A 22,184-nucleotide genomic window follows, 5' to 3' on the forward strand; every position below is an offset into this window, starting at 1 on the left:
CCAACAGTCTGTGCCTCCTGTGCATATATATCTAAGGCCTACCACCCTGATTCTATGGACAAACTCTCTTAAGGTGTTCCTTGCCACATGTCCAACACTCCAACCGACCAGTACCAACACCTACCTCTATGTTGTTGTTATGACTCATGTCCCTATCTAGCTGCATTAAATCTCTTTTATGTTGCCACATTCTCTTTCTCATCTGCATGCATAGGCCTTGTCCTCTTAGGCTTCCATTTACCTTTAGCTTTATCCTTTCCCTTCCATCCTTACTGAGATTCATTCTTACGCTTTGAGTGTTGATAACAATGCTTCAATTTCCCAATAACTTCCTAAAGTGATCGAGGCTCATCATACTCAATCCGATGTCTAAATGCTAATGGAAAACCATTGACAAATCATTGAAACTTATCTTTCTCATCAATAAGATGTCGTGCATACCTCAATAGCTCTAAAAACTTGGTCGTGTAATCTTCATCTATCATTTATCCCATCTTTAGCTCGTAGAATTCCTTGGCCTTACTGTCGTAGTACCTCTTTGACAAATACTTGTTCTTGAAAAGCCTCTTGAACTCCTGCCAAATCAAGTCATTCATTTTGATGCCTCTGACCCACTTAACATCTTCCCACTAGATGTCTAGGTTACCTTTCAAGATGAAGATAACTATTCTGGACTTCAAGTTATCTGTGTACTCATGCAACTCAAAGAATTTTCTCTTCCCAAGTATCCAAGCATTTGCATCTTCCACTTCTTCACATCTCCATCAAAAGTAGGTGGCTTGGCTTTCTTAAACTCATGTGGAAAGTATCCCCTATCATTCCCCTTATAAGGATGATAGCGATGAAAATCATGATGTCTATCAGAACTTTGAATTAGAATAGTACATGTGCTCATCACCGCTTCTATTCGGAGTGTACAACAATCTGCCATCTCTCACCATATTAGATATATTCACCTCGTGTCTACCAGGAGACCTAGTGCCATATGCCCCATTAGTTCTATCCTCGTGTCCATGGCTGATCTGAAGTGGCCCTTGTAATTACAAGTCTTACAAACTCTAAAGGAGTATAGAATTAACCTCTACTTGTTTCTCTTATGCCTTTATGATTTGGTCATTATCTTCCTTACAACTTCTTATCTCTTACTTCAATCTTCTCAATGTGTCTGCAAAATCAGAAGAGTACCCCACACCATGCTGCCCATTTGATTCATAGGGAGATTCTATGTAGTCTACCACCTTACTAGCCATTTCGTCCCTTTCCTACAATGCATAATATGTCAGATAAACCAAATCAAGATAAATCAATTGACCTTCGCATAATTCGGGGAGGATACCTTGTCTGCAATATCATCAAATCAACGTGATACATGTATAACATAATCATAACAACATATGGACATATAAAAAATAAGTGCATCAACACATAAACGTCATTCTTGCTAGGGTCCCATCATCAATGCAAGGCCATATCAACAATGCATGCTATGACCTCATGCATGACAACAACCATTACTCCATTGTAAAAGTTTCCACATGAAACCATCAACATGCATAAGAAATGTCTAATCAACTACACATGCATAAACACATGTAGTCGAACATAAGCGATCAATTCTTTTAAGACTGATACATGTAATCAAATCTACAAGAATGTAGCCTAACATACAAGGATGTAAGTAGGCAACATAAAATCAACATGTAAGCGACATATAACAATATGTAACTAGTAATATACTCATGACAAATGCATTCCACAAAATCAACATCAAATTCAACTTGGCAACCTTGCTACCACCATAAACGATCATCCAACAAATGCAATAAGCACATGGAATGCAAGTGTAAAAGGCACACATGAAACTGGCATGCATTCATGACCAACACACATGACCCATTAAGTCCGAGGGGTGAACCATGCTTTGATACCACTATGTGGTATCAGAAATGACCCAAATAGAATGCAACCCGCTCCGATACCACTTTGTAACACCCTCCTCCCACATCTACCGATGTAACTATCCAACTGCGGTAAACATGCGACGAGGGGCTACTATGATTGAATTCGACCTCCTATATGACCTTAAGGAAGTGGAATCAATGGAAATATCACACATATTCATCCAACATCAACTTCATGACACATAGAAACCAATCCAATGCTGCAAAAAACTTGCGCTTAGGTCCTACTAAAGTTTTGACCATCTTGGGCCTTAGTCACTCTCATGCTATAGGCATGACAACGTCCATAAATACAAATTTTCTCTCACATGCTTCTATGCCAGCTTCCAGGGACATAATTTTCAAGTTTTGTGATAGCGACCCCAGGATTTAAACCACTTTTTCAGGCCCAGAGCCCAGGTCACTGCCCAACATGGAGTGATAAATAACATGGTCATCAATTACTTTAAAATATACACAGTGATCTACTTTGCTTCTGGTGAATCTAAACCCCCGTAGAAATGTATCAAATTTCTTATACCACATCCTTCGTGATTGTTTTAACCCATACAGAGACTTTTTTAACTTGCATACCAGTTCGTTCTTACCCGTCACTACAAAGCCTTTAGGTTGCTTCATGTAGATCTCTTCTTCCAGATCCTCGTGAAGAAATGTTGTCCTCACATCCATATGTTATACCTAAAAATCAAAAGCATTAAAAACAAATAAAAGTAATCTAATAGAAGCTACCTTGGCAAGAGGAGAAAAAATATCACCAAAATCAATTCCCGGCACCTGGGAATAACATTTTGCTACCAACCGAGCTTTGTATTTCTCCACCTTTCTTTCTACATTTGTCTTCTTCTTGAACACCCATTTGCTTCCAATGGGTTTTCTTTCAGCCGACAACTCCACCAGATCCCAAGCCTCATTTTTGTGCAATGATTCCATTTCATCAACCATGGCCTCTTTCCAAAGTTTTCCATCCTCTAAATCTACTGCTTCCTTCAAAGTTCTAGGATTATCATCAGCAATGGATAAAACAAAATTTGAACAAAAATTAGATGGACTATACCTTTATGGCTGCCTTCTTTCTCGAACTAATCTTCTCGCAACCAGAGTTTGTGGCTCTTCATCCTCTGATTCCTCCTCTGTTGTAGAGTCTGATTCTTCCTCCTTTAGCTCAAACTCTATCTTCTCAGGTTCCTTTTATGGGACTTCATGTTTAATAACATCTTTCACCTTTTAAACACCACATCTCAGTTGTACACAACCTTCCTTGTTACTGGGTTCCAAAGCTTATAACCTTTTAAACCATCCTTTTACCGAATAAAGATGCACTTTTCAGATTTACTATCCAACTTTGTTCTTCTCTCCTTTGGAACATGTACGTATGCATCACATCCAAATACCATCATATGTGAAAGAGAGGGTTTCTTACCATTCCATACCTCTTATGGAGTATTATCCTTCAACGCTGATTAAGGTGATCTGTTGACCAAGTAACATGATGTCTCCACCGCCTCTGCCGAGAATTCCTATCCTAACCGGGCACCACTGAGCATGCTTCTTGCCCTTTCCATCAATGTCTTGTTCATTCTTTCTACAACTCCATTTTGCTCAGGTGTGTATGGAGTAGTCTTTTGTTATGCTATACCACACTTTTACAAATTCCTTCTTGCAAAACTCTCAACCGTTATCTATCCTCAACACCTTTATCTTCTTCTCTGTCTGGTTTTCCACGAGAGTCTTAAATTCTTTAAACCTGTCAAAGACTTCAGATTTCTTCTTGAGGAAATATATCCATGTATTCCTTGAGAAGTCATCTATAAATGATACATAGCACACCGACTTACCTAGTGATAGAACCTTCACAAGTCCAAACACATCACTGTGCACAATCTCTAATATCTGTTTCACCCTCTTACCACCAGAGGGGAAACTCACCCGATTCTGCTTCCCATATACACAATGTTCACAGAAGTCAAAATACAAAGATCTATTAGTCATATCTTCTACCATACCTTTACCATGAAGTATTCGAAGGTCCTTCTCTCCAATATGTCCAAGCCTTTGATGCCATAGCATGGTCTTTTCTCCAGAGACCACTAGATTTTCTGCTCCAATTTCAAGAACCACAGAACTATTACACCCATCAATAACAATGCTACCTTTCATCTTGTAGAGAGTTCCAATCTGAACTCCCTGCATCAATACCAGTGCTCCCCGAACCATCTTGCAGGTATCCTTATCGAACATTGTTTTTACACCTGCATCATCGAGCTTGGTTACAAAAATCAAGTTTCTTCTAATGCAGGAATATGTAGAACACCTGGAATTGTTCTAATCCTTCCAACTTGCAACCTTAACTTGACTTTTCCGCGACCAACGATTCTAGTCTTCCTGTCATCCCCTAAGAAGACATCACTAACATCATATTTCTCAAACTCGCAGAACCATTCTCTATGGGGAGTGAAGTGAAATGATGCACTTGAGTCAATCAACAATGCCTCATGATCTACATGTGTACTTGAATAATTCAAGTACACATCCCCACCTTCATCTGAGGTAGTTTTTGCCTCTGTAGAAGGAGCATCATCAGATCCCCTTCCTTTGACAGTAGATTTAGATTTACAGTCCCTTTTGTAGTGCCCTTCCTTTCTGCATTTCCAGCACACCTTTACAGGTTTTCTTGGAGATTTAGATCTTCCTCTAGATTTAGATTTCCCACTCAATGACTTATTTTTGTCTCTGTTCTGGGACTGTCCTCGTACAGACAAGGCATCACCATGCAGGCTCTCCATATTTTTACGTCTCATTTCCCCCATTAGTAACGATGAGACTATTTAATCAAACTCCAAGGCAGTTGCATTACTACCTATTGCAATAACCAGACTATCCCACGATTTAGTAGAGAACACAACAAACTGATGCACTTATCTTCATCTGAAATTTTAATATCAATAGATATAACTGACTTACCACAGTATTAAATGCTTTCAGATGCTTTGTCACCAAGTCTCCATCTTTCATCCTCAGGTTATACAAATTTTTCCATAGGAACAGTTTATTCACCAAAGACTTAGATTGGTACAAAGTCCCTAACTTGTCCCATAAAGCCTTCACCATAGCTTCCCCTGATACATTTAGCAGTACTAAATCTGAGACACAAAATTGTATTGTTCTCTTTTCCTTTCGATCCAACTTCTTCCATTCTTCATCGGACACTCTCGTTGGTTTAGTACCTAGATCTACCACGATCAACTGATATTTATCCACCAACAGATCCTCCATCTTGAGTTTCCACAACTCAAAACTCTGACAATTAATTTTCTCGATCTCTATCTTTCCACTGCTTGCCATCTTCTTTCACCACCAGAATTGATCCCACAGATCTCCCACTGAACAGGGTCTACCATAGGCCTGAGAGAAACCCCTCGGTAACAAAAGCGTCCCCTTGAAGCCAAAACAAATCCAATACCAAATGTAGTTTTTAACCTCGTACAGAAATTAAATGGATACGAATTCTAAAAACAGAAAATGAACAATGGCCAGAGCATAACACATAAAACAAATATACACAGAGATTTTCCCATGGATCCCAAAATTAGGACTACCAGATTGATTTTTCATTATGTTCTTTTCAATGTTACAATAAATATATATATATATATGCCGAAGCATCCAATACCATGGACCAAAAACCATTGTGCCCAAAGCCATGTGCGAAAACCATCCACAAAACCATGGACAAAATGATGGGTGCAAAAAAAAAAAATTCCTCTGGGTGCTGCCTTGGACCCTGTAGAGGAGGGGCTAACCGCCCCCCTCAAACCCCCTGTGAACCCCCGCTACACATCAACGCAGTGAAGTGGGGGCTCTGCCCCCCCCTAACCCCTTGATTTGGCTAGGGGGGCTAGTCATGGAAAGAATATAACGCAACCCAACATTAAGATTAGTAAAGGAACAAGAAAACTATGCTGCCAAAGCAATAAGTTGAACAAGACCTTAACCAAACCCCTACTGGCCATGACATGCATTTCATCAAACATATCATCAACATGTAACTTACATGTGTATACAACAGAATTAAGTCTATGGATCTCATACTTATCTGAGAATCGATATGAACCATTGTCCCCTCATGTCATTTACTTCATTATCATCTATTATGCCATAGATACATTATCCATTCATTTAAAAGTAAAAACATTCTGAGAGCCATACATAGCTGTTTTCTTAAAACACACATATAACAAGCATAATAACAACAAAAATACTCATGAAAGTACAACCATAAAGACCACATATAATCCATCAAAATGATCATAGAAATACAAGGAGAAAAAACCCTTCATTAATGATGTAAAAACCAAACACTTGATGGGACTTCCATGTTCCACCCGACCATAGAATGACTTAGCAAAATCTCTCTTCAGCCATTCACCCCCATGCCATATTCCAAGCATGAATCTGGGACTCAAATAGAAAGAACCAACCAAGGCATACCTAGGCTAAACCACCTCACCCTCATCAATAGAAACTAGGCTTTACCATAATCCATCCCGGATCACTAGGCCAACACAATGAACACATCATAACTGGCTTTACCCTAATCTCCACCCAATCACTAGGTCAAACAATCATGGATGCCACCGGATTTCTCCACCTACACTGTAAGGAATTTTCTTATCTCCTAGTCTGTCAGGCTTTACTGCAATCCAACTCCAAATCATTAGGCCATAAAGCGAGACCCACTCTCCAAGCTTTACCACATATCCCAAACCTAGGATTAGTAGGCCCAAATAAGAACAAACCACCTCTTAGCTTTACCATATACCCTACCATTCAATGGCAAGGATTCCTAGGCCCATCGAGGCAACACAATCCTGGCTTTATTGCAACCCACAGTTTGGCTCAGGGGTTTGTAGGTCAGTGGCTTTACCATGATCCATAGTCTGGTTCAAAGACCACTAGGCCATGTTCTATATCATTCATAGATCTACCCCACTTAGCTCTGAATCCATCTCACAATCCAGCTCAACCAAAATATGAGAAGCCCATCACACCATGGCTATCTGGAAATGGCAAGGCTAGGCTGAAAACATTGTTACACCAAACAAAAGCCATGCCATAACAATAAAAGAACCACATGAAATTTTATGCATGCTAAATCTAGCAAAGAAAATCCACATGAAAATTGATACCTATAAAGAATCCTGATGTAGCTGCTTGATCCTCCCTTTCCATGCTTGATCTTTGCTTCTTCTTGCCTTATTTGTGTTTCTTGCTCTAATGCCAAAATGCTCTAAGAAAAATCTAAGTGTCCAAGAGTGAGAGATAGAGAGAATAACTAGAGACCTCCAAAACTAAATTAATGGGGGCTCTATTTCCTTCATTTTTTATTATTTTCTTTCAATTTCCTCTTCACATGCAACCTGTGACCTTTCACCTCCCTGCATACAAAACCATCAGGACTAGAGAAGCAAAAATAACATTTATAATAACTTCTCACCTCTCAAAGATGAAATTTAATGCTCATTTTGCAATAACTTTGGACATGAAGAATCTGAATGCAGGAGCAAATTATAGCCAACATCTCAAAAAGAGAAAATATCAACAAATTCTAAGGTATGGAAAAGGAAGGAGTTATAGTTTGAAAGCTATGGCATAGAATTGCTTGTATAAGGACAAGAAAATCAATGGTCCATTGATAGCAGATGCTCAAAACACATGACAAGTGATATAGATAGAATTATTTCATACAATGCTTTAGAGAAAGAAAAGAATGTCACTTTTGGAAATGACTCACCTGTTGTCATTAAGGGTAAATGTTCTATTTTTATAAAATAAAAGGTTAAAGCTGGTAATGTTATGTATGTTGATGGGTTAAATCATAACTTGTTGAGTGTTAGCCAAATGTCTGACAAAGGAAATGAGGTGGTATTCTGATCAAAAGAATGTGTGGTTCATGAACTTGACACATGAAAGTCCATAATAAAAGGAAAAGGAACCCCGAGAAATTTGTATACATTGAAAGGTGGCCAAGAACAATGTTACCTAGGCAAGGGAGAGGAAAATTGGTTATGGCACAGAAGGTTGGGACATCTAAGCTTCTCTCAAATAAGAAAATCAAGCAGGCTCAAAGTTGTTCGTGATCTACTCAACATCACCATACCAGAAATTACCATATGTAAGTCATGTCAATTCCATAAGCAAACCAAATTTCAATTCAATTCCAAAGAAGGATCAACAGGTAAGCCTCTTGAACTTATACATACTGATTTGTGTGGACCAGTAAGGAAATAGTCACCTTGTGGAGAACAATACTATATCTTATTCATTGATGACTTTTCTAGAATGTTTTGGATCGGTTTGTCGAAACAAAAAGATGAAGCATTTGATAAATTTAAAGTATTCAAAGCATTAGTTGAAAATGAATTAGATATAAAAATCAAATGTCTCAAATCTGACCGAGGAGGAGATTACATATCAGATGAATTATTTGATTTCTATGAACAAAATGGAAAAAAAAGACAATTTTATGTAGCTAAGACTCCTCAACAAAATCGTGTGGCAGAAAGAATGGATATAACTTTTCAACAAATGTCTCATGCTATGCTTGATGAGTTTGGAACTCCTGACACCTTCTAGGGGTGAAGTTGCACATACTGCAATAAATATTCTCAACAAGGCTCATGTTTCTGTGAATAATGATAAAACTTCGTATGAACTTTGGTATGGTAAGCCTCCCAGTGTAAAGCATTTTAGAGTTTTTGGAAGCAAATGTTTCATAAAAAATAATAATGAAAAATGTGGTAAGTTTGAAGCTAGAGCAGACGAAGTAATACTTCTTGGTTACTCATCTAGAAGAAAATGATACAAATGTTACAATAAGAGACTTTGGAAATTTTTTGAATGCATTGATGTTGTGATTGATGAAGTATGTACATATCCCAAAAAGGTAACATCAGCAAAAGAGGATGATGATGATGAATTCTTTCCCACATCAAATCACAATGATATAGAAGAAAAAACTAATAAAGCAGTAGAAGAAGACACATCAGACAAAGGAAAGCCTCCATCGAGGTATGCTCAAAAGAATCATCCAGAAACTCAAATTCTGGGAGAAAAGGAATCCGGGGTACAAACAAGAAGAACCCTTGTAGGATCTCCTATTTATCTAGCTTTATTATCCACCATTGAACTACAAAATGTAAATCAAGCTAGTAAATATAAATGTTGCATTAAGGCCATGAATGAAGAACTTGATCAAATTGAAAAGAATGATATTTTGGAATTGGTTCCAAGGCCTCATGATAAAAATGTTATTGGGAGAAAATGGATATTCAAAAATAAGTTGAATGAAAAGCGATAGGTCATTAGGAACAAAGTTAGACTTGTTTGTAAAGGTTATGCTCAAAAATAAGGTATAGACTTTGAAGAAACATTTTCACTAGTAGCCAGACTTTAAGCCATAAGAATGTTTCTTGCACTTTCAAGTTTTTGACATTTCAATATTTATCAAATGGATGTAAAATCTACTTTCCTTAATGAAGATGTAGAAGAAGAAGTATATATTGAAGAACCAAAAGGATTCATTTTGGGGAATGATGAAAACCTTGTATGCAAACTCAAAAAGGATTTATATGGGCTAAAACAAGCTCCGCAGGCATGGTATTATCGTCTTGAAAAATATCTTCAACAGCAAGGTTTCACAAAATGATCCACAGACATAAACTTGTACACAAAAATTGAGGATCATAAACTGTTAATTATTGTTGTTTATGCTGATGATATCATCTTTGGTAGTAATGTATAATCTTTGAGTCAAAACATTGCTTTTGTTATGCAGAAAGAATTTGAAATGTCTTTACTTGGGGAACTAAAATATTCTCTTGGTCTACAAGTGAAACAAGAAAAAGAAGGCATCTTTCTCTCACAAATAAAATATCTAAAGAAGATTTTGAAGAAGTATGGGATGGAAGATTGCAAACTTGTATGTACTCCCATGATGACAGGATTACGCCTCGGTTCTAATGATGATTCTCCCGTACTAAACCAACAAGAATATAGGTCTATGATTGGAAGTATTCTTTATATAACATGTACTAGACTAGATATCATGCATGTAGTTGGTATTCTTAGATGTTTCCAAGCCAATCCAAATGAATCACATCTTCAGGCAGTAAAGAGAATATTCAAATATCTCCAAGGAACCCAAGCATTTGGTCTATGGTATCCTAAAGAAGTAGATCTTACCCTTCATGCATACACTGATGCGGACTGGGTTGGAAATGTGGATGATCGGAGAAGCATTAGTAGAGGTTCATTTTAAATGGGGCCCCTATTGGTATCTTGGTTCAACAAGAAACAAAGTTCCATTTCCTTATCTACAGCAGAAGCAAAATATGTGGTTGTTGGATATTGTTGCACACAAGTTATCTGATGATGAAAACATTAGAAGATATGCAAATCAAATGTTCTCCACACATCCCCATCCTATGTGATAACGTAAGTGCTATTAGTATTTCGAAAAATCTTGTTATGCACTCCAATACCAAGAATATTCCAATTAAGCATCACTTTCTACGAGAACAAGTTCTTGAGAAAAAGGTTAAATTGGAGTATGTTCCCTCCAAAGAACAAGTTGTTGATATATTTACTAAACCTCCTTCGAGAGAATCATTCGAATATCTCAGAGAAAAATTGGGAGTTATCTCTACCTCATTTTGCTATTAATCTAGTCTTCTCGGTCTATAGGTGAAAATTCATAAGGTTTCTTTCTGTACGCGTATTTTATGAAGTATAGTCGCATATATACATGAGTTTCTTTGCAAACAGTCACATATGTTTTTATCTGATAGAATAATGGTGGGACAGACTCAAGATCAGTGTCTGACATGCTACTGACAGCTATGATTTGATTTTTCTTGGTCTGGTGTTGATGGGTACAATCTGCTCATATTGTATTGAGTTTTGTTTTTCTCATTGATATTTATCTAATTGATGAAGATTCTTTGATGAATGCATTGTTGACAATGAACAAGTAGCACAGGTTCAGGGGGAGCATTAGCCTTGCATAATATAATGCATTGTTGGCATTATGGTTGCTGAATTATACTACTATTAAAATCTTTTGGTCTCAGTTATTAATGTCATATCTGTCATTTGATGTGGAGACCTATGATGTAATAATTGTCATATTCAGTCATGTCAAATATGTAATCCCACTTGGTTGAGTGGTAGTGTAAAAGACGTAATACAAATTGGTTGGGTGGTTGAGTCAAATATGTATCCCCACTTGGTTGGGTGATTCATGTAAGTATGAGTCATTGGTGATAGGAAGTTCATACTCAATTGAGTTATAGAGTCATGTTCTTCATTTGAAAATATTATGAATATTTAGCATGTGCTCAAGGGCACCATGGACAATATAATGCAAATCAAATCCAAAGGGGGAGCTTTGGTCTGCCCTTTTCCCTTGATCTTAAAGGGGGAGAGTATCTTGGTGTTTCAATAATGGTCATTTGATGTATCTAGTAGGTTTCTACAGGTTTAGGTGATCAACACCAACATGGTTGCCATACAGTCCAAAGGGAGAGATTGCTGGCATTATGATGCATGTGTTGTCCTTCATGGAAACTCACTTGTAACAGAACAAATATATGGTAACTAGATGAATTCACAGGTCAGCTCAGAGGTGAGAGAGTGATGGAATGGAATAACAGAATGTAGCAATAAAGTTTTATAGATCATAATCAGAAGTTTGATAAAGGTGAATATTTGAAGATCTATACGTGGGTTCATCAAAGCCAAGTCATGTATACACACAATTACAAATAAGAAAAGTTGTGTACATGTTGGCGCACTGAATTAATATTACCAAGGGTCCTTACCCTGGTATTAGCCCACAATATTGAGCGTAGTAATGGTTGCTTGATCCCGTCCAAGATTACCACCGGCACTAGTGTAGTTTTGAATCATGGTATTGGCTAAGGCTCTAACTATATAAGGAGGTGAAGATCAAAGTGATAAGTGTGCATGTGAAAGGGTTTTTGATGAATACTTAAATATTAAGTATATTTGCATTGTAAGGGCCATAGTTGACACATAGATCTAAACAAATTATGCACCAATTAATACAATTATAGATTAGGATCATGAGACCTGAAATGACTTTCCATTGTATGATATGCTTATGGATTGAATAGATCTAACTATTGACGCATGTTTTAATCTCTGAATATTATAATATGGGTCTTTCTAAAGTTTTGAAGAGTTGCACAATTTTAGGATAAAAATTTGCAGATTTGTACGCAAGTTGGTCTCAGTTAAGTTGCGTATACATGCGATTTCGTTTCTTTAAAGTTGCGTATATAAAGGAAAGGTTTATGTTCATAAATGACTGATCAACTTGGTGAGCATTTTTGTATCTCTGTTTTCTATCAATGATATCCTCATGTTGATCTGGGTTGAGTGATAATGTATGAAGTAGAACCGATTGAATGATGAAGTTGAATTTGGTTACATGTTGAAAAGATTATTGATTTTGCTAACTGTATGAGGATTCTATAAGCTAAAATAATATTTCAGAATAACTCTAGTCAACTCCGTGTCTGATTCAAAATTAGAATTTTTTAATATATTAAGATCTGTACATAGGTTACTCTACATAAAAGCGTGTATACATGTGGGTTTCCTTAATTGAAGTAGCATATACATTTTCACGTATGAATGATCAGGGTTGCAATTGATTCTATGTGTTGATGCAGTATTTTGAGTTCAGTTCTGTGTTCTTGTTACAGTGATCTCACTGTTATGTTTGAATTAAGTTGGTGTTTGCTTCAATTGATTTACAAGTTGTGATGTATTAAAGAAGGTGGATATAGTGTGAAAATTTATGAAATGTGGTCCACATATGTTGCTGAGGGCTGGAGCTTTCAGTTAGGAAATCAAAGCTTCATACTAGTAGTAGCTGGTAATTAGATCAGGGGGTTGGAGCTCCCTTCTAGTAGGAGCTAGAGAATGAGTGAAGGTTTTTGTCTTCAGTAGGTGGGTGCCTATGTACTAGCATGAGTTTTCACTAGTACAAGAATGGAGGAAGTTTTTTATATTAACAAATTTGAAGACTAAGATGACAAAAACAATGGTTTTATCCCACATTTGGTTTCCACCTTAAATCTTGGTGTTCATGTGTGTTGCTTATGTGTGATACTTTATTATGTTCTTAGTGCACTTGCTTACTGCTTATCAAATGCCTGATAAATCTCTTACATTCTAGTTTAAGCTTAACAGATAAAGAATTATCTATTTTGCAAGTTTACTAAGCATACACTAGTTTCATTTTCAATAGTTGCATACATATGCGAGTTGGGTTTTATAAAGTCGCATACATATTTCAGAAAAGAAAATTATTATTGTGAGTTTTTAAAATATTGGTTCACCCCTGCTCTCATTATTTTTCCCAACATTTCCATCATCAATTTGAAAGATAATGTAATGTAGATTCAATAGCATCAACCTATGACTAGGTATGCAGCAACAACAATAAGCATATCATCATAAAGTAAGATAGGGCAATGTAGCATCATTCTTCATCATCATAAAAATTTCCATGTTTCCAAGTATCATCCAACAGATGTAGCAATAGCATAATAACCATGTCTTAGCAACATCATTCTTCATACAAAGAAGAATTATAACACCAACACCACTTCATTAATAAATTATTTCACCAATATGAAACTCAATCAGATATCATGATCAAGAACTTCAGCAACATAAGCAACATCACAAACATAATGCCAACAATGCATTATTAGAAGCATAGGAAATTCTCCCCTTGAACCTGTGCCAATTGTTCAATGTCGGATCTAATCATATCATCTCATATATGAGTAAGAATCATCAAAGTATCTTCATCAACCAGTCATCCATCAAGGTATCAACAACTTAGAAAGACCAAAATCACTTCTAAATATAAACAACATATTGTCATCATCAACCGTCAGAACAAGAAATCCAACCAATAATTGAGTGAAGCATATCATACCCTTTCCTTGAGTCTGACCCATTGTTTCTTCATCATACCAAGATATATCCGACTGTTCAGTTCATAATTCACTTATACACATGACATTTCTTTATAGGATCCGCGTACATAAAGTGAAATATTTAAATTTCACACCTTCATCTCACCCTGAGTCTGTTCTATCTGTACCTATGCATTGTTACTACAACAGAGGCACTATTAGTAGTATAAACAACATGAAAATAAAAAACAACCATGTAAATCACCATCAAGACAAACATGTATTACTCCCCCTGAGATTACACATCACTGATTCTAAGGACCTGATAATCATATTCTCTTTTCATGAGGTCAAGTACCTCTCACCACTTTTGCAGTCATTGTCAGAAATATTCATTTAAGAATAAGGGACTGCAATAGACACCATATTCTTTTACTCTGAGTCTGAATCTTTCTCATATTTATGAGAATTTCGTTCTTCAAATACATATAATTTTTCTGGATTTCTATATCCTTTTGCTATGAATTTTCCAGTTAATTCATTCATAACCTTGCACTTGGTTGATGTAAACACAATTATATTTCCCTTATATTCCATTTGACCTACACTTAGAATATTCTTCTTTAGCCCTTGAACTAATAAATGATCAACTTCTCCTCTAGTTTTATTAATTATGGCTTTACCTTGTCCTAGAACTTTTTCTAAAACATTAGTTCCAAGAATAACATTACCATGTTGGTTTTTCCTGAGAGACTCCATTTTACTCTTATCTCCAGTCATGTGATGAGAGAATCCACTATCTATGTACCATTCATCTTCATATTTAAATGAGAAGAGAGCAAGACCACACCTTATCTGTTATTCTTTTTCTTGCTGATTATGAGAAATGTTGGTGGATCCATCTTTTTCAGGTCTTCTAACATTCTTTTCTGGTTTCTTACCCTGTTTTCTGTGGTGATCCATAGACTTGTTCCTGCATTATTTTTCTACATGCCCAATATGTTACAAGAATAACATCTTATATGTTTCATATTCCTTCTATTGCAATCAATGGCTTTGTGACCAAACATATTGGAAGCAAAACAATATCCCTTAAAGTACCTGGAAGTTGATGATCTTTCTGTGAGGCAGTTATTAGCTTGAAACATTCTAATTTTGTATTTGACTACAATGTGATCATAATTATGACATATATAACATTCAACATTATTGATTTGAGGAGAAAATCGATTAACACTTCTGTATTTAGGAGTAAATGATTTCCTTTGAATATTTTATTTCCTTGGTCGTTGATAAGGTTGATGTCTTATTTCTTTGTTCAACATTTCCAGTTTTGCATGATAATTCCTTGCCTCAACTTGTGAACTAGATTCTCCTTCAAAAGTTTCATGAAAACCAAGACCAGATTTGATGGCAGGAGACCTTTGACTACTCATACTATTATCCAAATCTTAGTACGATCATGAATTCACAAATGTTCATTTTTTCCTTCTAATTTACCTTTTAGGATGTTCATCAACCTGATATTTCTTTTCCTTTTCAAGATATTGAGAATCTCTTCTTTCAACCCATTTTATTGTTCTTCAAATGCTTGAAGTAGTTCTTCATTTCTCTTATCTAATTTTTCAAGATCTACTTTTAGAGAGATGACCTCAGCTTCAAGACCTTCACAATATTTGTTAGATATCATACCAGCATGATCCTTGTTATCATAAGCCTGCAATTTGTCTTTAAGATTAACAATCGTTTTCAAAGCAAGATCAAGTTTTGTTTTAAGATAAAAAATGTCTTCAACCCTATCTTCATTTGAATCAACAACTTCATTTGTCATTTTGAACACATTGTTAGATATAGAATTACCTGAGAAATATTCATTTGAGACTTTTTGATGTATTTCTTGTAGCTTATCCCACACTTGCTTTGTAGTAGTATAAGGCATAACCTTATTCAATATTGAATCAAATATGCTACAAAAGATTTAACTCAAAACTTTACCATTCATTTGCACTTCCTTGTCTGATGGATGCAACTTGGTATAACCATTGCACACTAGATGCTAAACATTGAGATTAATTAGATTATACTTCATATTTTCTTTCCATTGCTGATAATTATCCTTGCTTAGCATAGGTACATCTTCACTGTCGATTGATCCTAATTTTCCTTGATCTATTTCTTCTAAACGCATCATTTTTTAATCTATTTTCTCTTTAGAGTGATTTCTTTCACTTTTAATAATAAGTTCCAACTCATTGATTTCACTATCATTGTTGCATAGAAAAGAAAATGGATCACATTTTGAACAACGACCCATACCTAATGACTTTTCATCTTCTTTATTATGGACCAATAGAAAGTGGGCTGTCCCCAAACTTAAATATTTTCTCCCATCTATAACTATTACTCCATCTAATATATTCCTATAAAAGTTTTCAATAAAAGTACCATTTTCTTCTAGGCCATCAAACTCATTACTACTTTTATCTTTAAATTCCATAAGTACATGACAAACTTGATCAGCCTCACCTTCTTCTCCATATGAAAGGCCATCATTGTCTTCATGTGTATAAAAACTTCTCTTTTTTTCAAGCCTCTTCCTATTTATTATTGTAGCTTCTCTCTGTTTCTCATGATTTTCTATATAGGGACACTTAGAAGCATAATGACAAACTCTACCAGAAGAAAAAAAATTGAAAGGAAGCTTACCTCTAAATCTTGCAATACATACTTGGAGTTTCTTGACGAAGTTTGCTTCTTCTTCTTCTGATACATAACCTAATTCTTCCTTTTATTTCCCTTTTGCAGTAGCTTTTAAGGTTGTTTATCGCATGTATGAAGGACCACCTTTCCTCATCTCAAATGTTGTCAGTATTCCATGGATTTGAGTAAGTGTGAGACATGTTAGATCTTGCATTTCTTCAATAGTAGAGACTTTGGAGTCAAACTTCGAAGTCAGGGGTATAAAAATCTTTTCAACAACAATAGCATCTTTTATTTCTTCACCAATATTTCTCATGGAATTAAAAATTTCATCTACTCTAAGAAAAAATTCTACAATTCTTTCATCATTATGCATTTTCAATATCTCATACTCTATTCTGAATGTTTGAATTTTATCACTTTTTATCTTCGTGTTGCCCTCATAACTTCTATAATCTTATCCCACATTCCCTTTGTTTTGTTCAATTTCATTACCTTCACAAAATCAGACTCGGCTAGAATTCCCAATATGACATTTACAACATTTGCATTGGTTTCATATTATTTATTTCTTGAAGTATATGAAGGAATAGGGGTTTGATATTGATATCCAATTTTAACGATTTCCCATATTTCAACTCCTAGTTCCTACAAGTATGCTCTCATCCTAACATTCGAAAAGATAAAGTTAGTTCCATTAAATATAGGAGGTTGGATAGAAAATATACCTTCATGGCTACTCATCTTGACAGATCTCCTTCAAGTGATCAAGCTTCTGCTGAAGGACTTGCTATGATACCAATTGTGGGGAAAAATACTAAGAGGGGGGAGTTGGATGAAACAGTATTTTCAAACAATTAAACTTTTCAATTTCATATCCTGATTTATGTATGTGACTTTATTGAAGGGAACTCACGTGTGTACGTGACTGATATTCATACAACTAGCATATATCTAGTAAAACATATCTTTCAGTGAATTCATATTATGTTTATCTCAAGTCAGTTCATCAATACTTCATTCAACATTATATAAATAGTAGCCGTGTGCGGTAAGAAAAAAATAAATGATCACACATAAACAACACACATAAACACCAAGATTTAAGGTGGAAACCCAATTTGGGAAAAAACCCATCGTTGTTATCCTCTTTGTCTTCTTTATAATACAAAGTAAAAAATTCTTACAATATTGTATTGGCACAGACTCATAGCATTATGTAGGCACCCACCTGCAGAAGGCTACAACCTTCACTTGTTATCCATCACCCACTGGAAGGGAGCTCCAACCCCCTGATATCATTTACCAGCACCCACTGGAAGGGAGATCCAATCCCATGATGTGATTTAACAACTACCATTGGAAGGAAGCTTCAACTCCCTCTTTGAAGGATTCAACCCTCAACACTTCCGCGGACCACATTTCATGAATTTTCATATTGGATCCACTTGCTACAACACATCACAACTTGTAGACCACGTTTCATCAAATTTCCATAATGGACCAATTATCAACATTTAAGCCCAAAACCAATCATCAAAATTGAAACTTATCATTGTAACTCAACCATTAAACCAACCAATCACTAAAACCCAATCATTGAATCAACAGAATCAACTGAAACCCAAATCAATCAACTTAAAATACCATAACATTCAAAACATTGTAACCAGAATATGAATCAACATATTACACATCACAGAAATGAGATTCTACTACTGCAAACCTGGTCAACCATATAAAAAAATATATATGCTACTTTATAGTAGCAAACCTGCGTGTGTACGTGCTTTCCATGAAGCATACCCATGTACAAATATTAAACCACTGAATTGAAATAAATACTAAATCATTTTCATTCTGAAATAAATACTGAATCATACTTAGATCCACTGCATCATTCTGAAACAACCACAGAACCTTCACTGAACTTCAATCACAAACAACAAGTATCTTCAACATTCTTCAATCAATTATTTCATAATCAAAACATCATTGTTTAATCCAAAATCATCAAGAAGACTTCATTGACAGACAACAGAAACACAACAAGACTGATTAAACTAATCAGAAATCCTTTTCATCAAAACTCTACCTTTTATAGATGCTTTCCTCAAATAATATCCGCGTGTATACAGATTTTCAGGAAACAAACCTGCGTATAGATCAAGAAATACATGCGACTTACCAGTATCACACCCGTGTGTGTACCCGCCTTACATGTTATAAAATCCGCGTACATATATGAAATTTCTTACTCAAACCCTTGGTACAACATAGAACTTCAGACATACCAAGATCTCAACATACAAATGAAAAATCACGCGTCAAGTCACTATCAACACAGATCAAATCTCCTCATAGTCAATATTGTCATCTCAGATTGGATTCGATCCAACATCAAATTCCTGAGTGTATACTTAATTTTAGATCAAGTAAAACATCAACAACCAATTACATGAATATTTGCTTCGGATTTGACTCTTCATCAAATATTCACACTTGCATACATTTACCACTTTGATCTTCATCTCCTTATATGGCGTATCCCTTATCCAATACCATAGGTCAAAACCATACTAGTTTCGATGGTATTCTTAGACGAGATCAAATATTTGTTGCTGGGTTGAATACCACAGGGAAATACCATGGTAAATACCCTTGGTATTTAGACTACCATGGTGCGGAAAATGTATATGCCTTTAATTCTTTATACCCACATGTGTACACGGTTTTTCTTGATAGAACCCACATAAACTTATTGAAATTTCAACTTTGTCATTCCTCTGCCTTTGAATTGTTATGCCTTTGATCAAACTCTCTGTCACATGTAGACACATCCTATTGACATCTTCATCAAGTAGGTTGCCATCAAAGGACAACTCATAAGTAGGTTTCCATCAAAGGATAACTTATCAAGTAGGTTTCCATCAAGGACAACACATCAATCATAATTCCATGAATTAGTAATAATGCCAACACTATTCAGCCACTTGTAAAAGTATTACATCCACTTTTAATTGATAAAAGCCAAAGTCACTTAATGAAAAGCTTTGTCTTGGGCTATTAATTTTTAATATTTACAAAATAAAAGTAAATGTAGGTTAACATTTACAAAATAAAAATATAAAAATAATGTACATTTTGTAACTTATGTAAACCCAAGGTAGTAAAAATGTTTGATCTTCAAATAGGAGCCATTTTCAAACCATATATTCATATGAGGTAGAACAAGAATTTAATAGGATACAATTGAAAAATCAAACTCAAGCAAACCAAAAGGATCCCCATTAATCAAAGTGAAATTGGATCACAATTGAAATTGAAGAAAGTAATATGACCAACATTTAATCAAAGGATCCCCATTATAGATATCAATAGTAAAATGGAGGAGTTTTGTTTTCACCACAACAAATGTATTTCCTTCGAATTCAATAGAGGAAAGGATAATACTACAATCGTTAAAAAAGACTACTTGTAGGGTCTTCCACTTTGGTATTGCATAGTTGGAAGCTAGGGTTTGACCCCCATTGTGAACTAATGAGTATACAACTTTTTTGGATACTTCTCCTAGGGATAGCGGTAGAATTATGGAATGAAGTATGTTTACAACTGATTTGAGGTAACATTCGGTGTTTCATTATGGTTGAGAAAAATTTTAGGACTCTTTTGTAAAATTAATGGAGAAAATTCTCATCAAAGTTGATAGTACAAATAGGGTGTCAACATAAATTAAAGTTTTTAAGGGGGAATCATTACTAATTTAATCATTAGACTACTATAGTTGTTCATTAATTAATGTGTCATTGGGAAGGCCCTTTGCAGAGACAGTGTAGCTTCTAAAGACCTTAATGGTAGCCTAAGAAGAAGTGGTGGATTACAAAATAATAGTCACCCAATGATTAGACTCCATTCAATCAAAAAGAAGCAAAAGGAATAATGTCACCCATTCAGGGGGTTGACATAAACCTAACTCTCCCTAATTAGAGACAATACTTCTCAACTAAAAAGGGGGAGTCCCATAAGGAGTCAACTTTTGTTGGTGCATATAAAGGTAAGGAGTCTCTTTCTTTGGATTCAATTTTTTTTTTTTTTAATGAAGATTCCCTATCAACTGAAGGGGAGATTTGGGAGGGGAAGCTTCAAAGAGCTTGTATACCTAGTGGTATTTCATTAATGGAAGTTAGATAATTGTCGATTTTTTAATGTGGTTTCAAATGCATCTCTAGAGTTTCATTAAGGGAGGCCACTCAATAATGTTGGGCACAGGGAAAATTTTAAGCATGGAAATTTATCTTAAAGTTTAGAAACCTTGGCGAATCCCACTAGTCCATAATATGAAATCTATAAAATGTTTGGAGATATTTTTGTAAAAATATTCAAATTTATAATACTTTTATATAGTCTATATATAATTTTTTGGCGATTTTTAGGGTAAAATGATTTCATTCCATAAAATTTGGGCGAATCATTGCTACAAAAAATGGAAATTAGTGAATCTATTTTTGGAAAAATTATAGAAAATTAGCCCATGGGCGAATATTATCCCCTAAAATTTTCCCTGGTTGGGCAAGTTGTGGATACTTGTATAATCAAATTGTTTATCTCCCATGTCATGATTAACGTAGGAAATATATCTTGGAAAATGGAGGAGGAAGGATCAAGGGTGATTTAGGTTTGATGCACTATAAATTGGATCTAATGGATACAATGGGGAGAAAATCATATATCTCAAAAACAAAATTGAAGGCCTCAAAGGAGTTAAAGATAGGAAAATAATTGACAATACAAGGGATACCTAGAATATATAACCCTAGGAAGGTTGCTACATCATGATTTCTTTATCCTTTAACGTTAATAAGTTATGGGGTTTCCCTACTAAATTTATCGCTCATAATGTTGATTTTATGCTCCAAGAGACAATGTGCGAGGAGACTAAAGAAGTTGAGTTTCTTTCCTATATCTTGAAGGAGAAAAAATTGTGTGGTATGGATGTAGAAGGATTCTCTAACGGTCTAGTAAATGGTTAGAATGATATATTTGAGGCTACTAATTTTATTTGTCTCATTTCTAGAATTATGGTTGAAGGAAGGGCCAAGGATGTAGATGATCTATTCTTTTATTTTTTTATTTTTTTCAAGGAAATATCCCGACAGATCCGTTCGAAGGGTTCACATCTTTCCTACTTGTTAGTAACTCATAACCCTGAGGGCATAAAGGAGAATTAACCTTATTACCTACCTTTGCGATTTGCTTTAGAAATAGGAAGTCGACCAATTAAGTTATCCCTAGGGATTTGAGCTATTCAAAATTGTGAACTTGTAGGTTCCATATAAAATGGGTTTTAGTTCTAGAATAATTTAAAGTATTAATGAATCTTGAGTTGGGATATTGTGATCATATGATTTGATTAAATCTTACTACAAATTCAATAAAATACTAGGGTGACGTTTCCAGATTAGATCCATTGGAAAAAAAAAAATCACTCATGTATTTGAAGACTTAATAT

This window comes from Pinus tabuliformis, chromosome 4_1, assembly GCF_031772625.1.
Source record: "Pinus tabuliformis cultivar Carrire ecotype Pingquan chromosome 4_1, CPIR1, whole genome shotgun sequence".
In the NCBI taxonomy this organism is placed as follows: domain Eukaryota; kingdom Viridiplantae; phylum Streptophyta; class Pinopsida; order Pinales; family Pinaceae; genus Pinus; species Pinus tabuliformis.